Source organism: Ixodes scapularis, unplaced genomic scaffold (genome assembly GCF_016920785.2).
Source record: "Ixodes scapularis isolate PalLabHiFi unplaced genomic scaffold, ASM1692078v2 PGA_scaffold1__304_contigs__length_218370807, whole genome shotgun sequence".
In the NCBI taxonomy this organism is placed as follows: Eukaryota; Metazoa; Arthropoda; class Arachnida; order Ixodida; family Ixodidae; genus Ixodes; species Ixodes scapularis.
In genome coordinates, this window is record NW_024609846.1 from 70433996 (window position 1) to 70439076 (window position 5081).

The following is a 5081-nucleotide window of genomic DNA, read 5'->3' on the forward strand; positions in this document are numbered from 1 at the left end:
AAACGGCAGCGGGGATAGAAACTCGAGAGTAAAACAAAAACTGACAAACATGTGCAAGAAAAGCAAGAGAAAGACGCGGCCCAGTAGCTCAAGTCGGCTCCTCAAGCCAGTGGATAACAGTGGCTCATTTGGCTCGGTGCCGGATAAATAAATTGTATATGTATCTGCATTTGATGTCCTTGCGTTATTTTTTTAAGTTTTAGAGATACAATTTGTAATTGCTAAATAATTACATACCAACATTGCTCTCCTTCGATACTTCGAATCGTTGCTCAGTCGGCTCAGTGGTGTGCCTCGGCGGCTGGATCAACTCGGTTAGTGCTCAGTCGCTCAGTGGCGCGGCCCACCTGTAACGCTGTGACGCGACAATTTGCGACTGCCATGCCTGCCATGATTGCTCTGCTGTTGTATCTTGCGTGACTTTTGTTCTTTTTTTTTCTTCTTTATCAACGATTCGATTCTTCAAATCGCTGCTCAGTCGGCTCAGTGATGTGCCTCGCCGGCTGGATCAACTCGGTTAGTGCTGCTCAGTGGCGCGACTCACCTGTAACGCTGTGACGCGACGATTTGTGACTGCCATGACTGCTCTGCTGTTGTATCTTTTTGCGTGACTTTTGTTCGTTTTTTTTTTTTTTTTTTTTTTTTACGATGCCTGCTGTTTACTGCCCGAGATGTGCTTTTAAAGGGACGTCCGTCAGACGAGTGGTGAATCACATGAGCGTCCACAGCTGTGAGTCGGACTTTCGCGTGATATGCGGGATCGGAAGCTGTGCGGCATCGTTCCGCCGTTACTTTGCCTACAGGCAGCACGTTTACCGTGCGGACGGAGCAGTAGCGGGGATAATTCCGACTCCAAATGGACGTGCTACGGGAACCGATTGCGCTGACGGAAGCGAAGAACGTTCCTCGTCTCCCGCACCGAATGAAAGAAACGCTGACAGTGAGGACCCGTCAAGAGGCGGTGCGATTAGTGGCATCCGGGAGCAGCTTGTACTGTTCTATCTTCGGATCACCGAGAAGTTGAAGCTTGTCTTCAGTACAGCGGACGAAATATTTGCTGTAGTGAGATCACTCATGCACCAAATCCTTCAAGATCACACCCAGCAAACAATGAAGCTTCTTGGGGAGGAAAAAGTCGCATCATCCGTCATGGAGAAACTGCGATCACGTCTAAATGCGGCGGAGATGGTTGAAGTAATGTTCTCAGGGCTGGGCACCATCCACCTAAGAAAAAAGTATGTTGCGGAAAATTTTCCGCATACTGAAGTCACCGAGGTGCCGCTTGATGCGAGCAGTAACGACTCAGTCTGCGACATTCCGGTGCAAAAGCTTTTGATAAGTTTCCTACAGTCGGAAGACATGCTGGAATGTCTTATGCAGCCTCTTTCGACGTCGTCAGATGTACTTTCCGACTTTACCGATGGTGACTTTGTTCATCAACACCTTCAAGTTGCACAAGATGCCAGCCATAACACTATATTCCTCCTTCTGTACACCGATGAGCTGGAAATCACGAACCCCCTCGGCAGTGCTGCTGGACGACACAAGATTTTAGCAGTGTATTTTTCTATACTCAATCTTCACCCTCGGCACCGGTCGAAACTGAATGCCATCCACCTGTTGCTACTTGTGGAGTACCCGGTCGCTGTGCATCACGGCCTGGATAAAGTGCTGGCTCCCCTGCTGCAAGACTTGAACATCATTCAAGCACATGGCATTGATGCCAAGAACATGCACTTTAGTGTAGTAACAGTGGCTTTCACCGGGGACAACTTGTCTATGCACCGCATAGCAGGACTGCAGTGCTCCTTCAGCAAGGGCCGGATCTCCCGATTCTGCTTAGCTCGGCATGAGGACCTAAAGCAACTGCATACTGTAGAAGGCTGCATCGAAAGGACGAGCGCAATGCACAAGAGCCACCTCGATGCCTTTGCGCTCGATCCCTCAGTAAATGGGCCCCTGTACGGCATTTCCAATGTGTCCCCTCTTCAAAGTTTGAACGACTTTGAGGTCACCGACCAGCTGCCACCCGACGCCATGCACGACATACTCGAGGGTGGTGTCGGTTGCGTCCTTCGACAAGTCCTGGGTGGCCTTATTCAAGACAGAGTGCTCCGGAAGCAGGACCTTGAGAGAGTTACAGCTTTTGGATATGGGTTCCATGATAAGAAGTCGGCACCTGTGGCAGTCAGGGACACATTCCTCACCGGTAAGGCAAGCCTCAGAGGAACAGCTAGTCAGAAGTGCTGCCTCTTTCGACTGCTTCCACAGTTGTATGGAAACTCCATCCCCGAAGGCAACCCCCACTGGAAGGTGTACCTGGCTTATCGTCACGTTGTTGACATCATCCTGGCCGAAAGGATTCCGAAGGACTGCATTCCTTATCTTCTAGTGAAGGTGCAGGAGTTCTTGGAGCTGTACACCAGACAGTATCCGAATGCAGCGGTTACGCCCAAGCTTCATTACCTGCTGCACTATCCAAAGTACATCCTGAAGTTTGGGCCACCTCGCCGCTTCTGGGGTATGCGGTTTGAGGCGAAGCACTCGTACTTCAAGAGCATTGCCTCTAAAGTTAAGAACTTCAGAAACATCTGCCTCACTCTTGCGACACGCCACCAGCTCCTCCAGGCCTACGAGCTTTCAGGGAACCTCCTTGACTCACCTCTCGAGACAACTCGAGCCAAGCCAGTGGAGGTGGTAGAGCTGCCAGGAGACCAACAGGCTGCCATCGCCGAAGTGACAGCAGAGGTGGTGCTCTCCTCCGTGAAGTCTGCGAGTCTCCACAGTTCTCGCTATCGCCTTGGCGATGTGTTTGTTCATGAGGTGGAGCACGACATTCCCCAATTCTTGAAGATTGAAAAACTTCTTGTCGGTGGTTCGCTGCTAATCCTCCTGTGCCAGCGTCTTACCACATTGCATTGTAGCGAGCACAGATGTTCCTGCATTGTGAAGGAATGCGACGACATCGTGGCAGTATTGCCAGATCATGTGGCAAACTTTTATCCACTTGACCTTTACCGCTGTGCGGACTTTTGCGAGGTTGTGCCCCGTTATGCCATTTTGGATTAATTCTAAGAACTGTCTTGGTATTTTTGGGGCTAAACAACAGATTTTTGTTTCCCCTTGTTTGCTGGTGTTTTTTGTTTTGTTTTTTCCCCCGCCTGCTTGTGTAGTGGTTTTCTCTACGAGTGGTGTCAGTGTGCTGCATGGTTTGGCCTTTTTTGTGTTGTGTGTATGTTTTTTTTTTTTTTGTTTTAGGCCTTAAGACTGGTCACAACCATTTTGGTGAATTTATATTTTTGTTACTGGTTTCCATGGTTAAGGAAGTTTATTACTTTGTGTCAGATCACTTAGTTCTATGTATTGTTTGTATATATTTTTTCCCTTTACACGACTTACTTACCTGTGTTTAGAATGATGTGCTGGCCATGCTGTCTTTGGTGAAGCTGTGTCCCATTATATAAAAATTGGTCTCCGTATAATTCGGTTATGCAGTTTAGATGTCTTAGTAGGTAACTTAAGAAGTGTGGTTCTTTTGTGCTGGTTGCCTTTGGTTTTTGTTCTTTCTGCTTGTGTTAAGTCTTCTTTAGGAGTGGTTGTGTGAGTGTGATGTGCGATTTGGCTTTTCTTGTGTCATTTGCATTTACATGTTTTGTGCTGGATTCCAAGGCTAGTTGCAACCATTTTGGTGAATTTTTTTCGTTGCTGGTTTTCAGGGAGTTAATTACTTTATGTCTCATCAGTTGGGTCCTTTTGCATATTGTTTGTATGTAGTCTTTAGTCTTTATTTTTTGGCTCTGGAGAGCTGCGTCACCGCAGAAAGACAGCAGCTTGTACCATGGAGGTCCGCGGTGCTGCGTCTAGTGAACATGATAATGTGATGAGTGTATACATGCATGATGACGACGACATGGATTGTTGGTATTGGGGAGGGTGACAGTCCGATTCGCAGAAGTCCAGATTTCGTGGAGGGTGGTTGGGCGGGTCAGCAGCGAGCCGTGGGGATCTGGCACGCCGTCTGATTGGTGCATGAAGGAGCCCCAGGTGCTTGATGGCGCTGTTGCTCACTGGGGTCCGCTAGGGTCGAAGCATCAGGCTCCAGGGAGGTAGCCCAGTCAAAGTAGAAGCTGCCGCCTCCGAGGAACCGAGGCTCAGGGCTCAGATTGAGGTACCGCCTTCGCCTGGTGTGTCATCCTCTCAACGTCGTCGTTCATTTTCGCCCGCCCGTGTGTTTTGTTCCTTTGCACTACATGAACTGCATTTAAAACTCCATTCCACATGCCATATCTTCATACTGCCACGCGCGCAGCTGGCCAGGTAGGCAGTGCGGCCGTGGCCTCATGGTTATTGTGCTTGCCTCCCACGCAAAGAGCCAGGGTTCGATTCCCGGGAGCGATGCATGTTTTATTTATTCTTTCAGTTTAATGTTCTGGTACATTTGAGAACTCTGTTGCTTGTTCGAGGTACGAATTTTCCATTCGCCGAACCTTCTAGGTCGATTGTTCCAGAAGCCAGCGCGTGTGCATAAGGGGCTCTGCGTGGCGATCTGCAGTCAGTCTCGCCCCAGCGTTCGATCCTGCTGTTACGCCGACTTCGATGCCCGCGATGCTTTGTTGTTATCTTCTGTTACCTTTTTGTTTTCAGCATAAGTTCGCCCCATTAAATGTTTAAGTTTACTCAGTTATTCTCTGTTTCGTCACCTAGCCACTCGTGACAATATCTAGTGCAGCCTCACGGTACGCTATTACTACTGTAGCAGCTTGCTAGATTTTATAGTAAGATGATAACAGGGATGGGTAGTACACTAAATGCACGCTGTTAACTTGAACACTGCTGGCTTGGGACATGAGCCACAGAACGATTTCCAACCTTGACAACGACAGACACTGAGGTTATCGTCTACGACAATGAGCAAGTTACCCCCACAAACTGGTGACCCGGTCAGAAGAATGAAGCAGGCAACCATGAATTTCGATGGTGCCCTTTTAGGGGACAGATGTAAAATCAAACTTTCACCTCTGGTGAGCAGAACCTTGCGGATCCACTCGGGGATTGTTTTCTGCTTATGGTAGTGCTGCAAT

At 48.7% G+C, this 5081-nt stretch overlaps 1 pseudogene; it reads left to right on the forward strand.

The window, feature by feature from the left end:
• The first annotated feature begins 1185 nt into the window (after positions 1 to 1185).
• LOC8036449 lies at positions 1186 to 2657 on the forward strand (annotated as a pseudogene).
• Positions 2658 to 5081: the final 2424 nt, after the last annotated feature.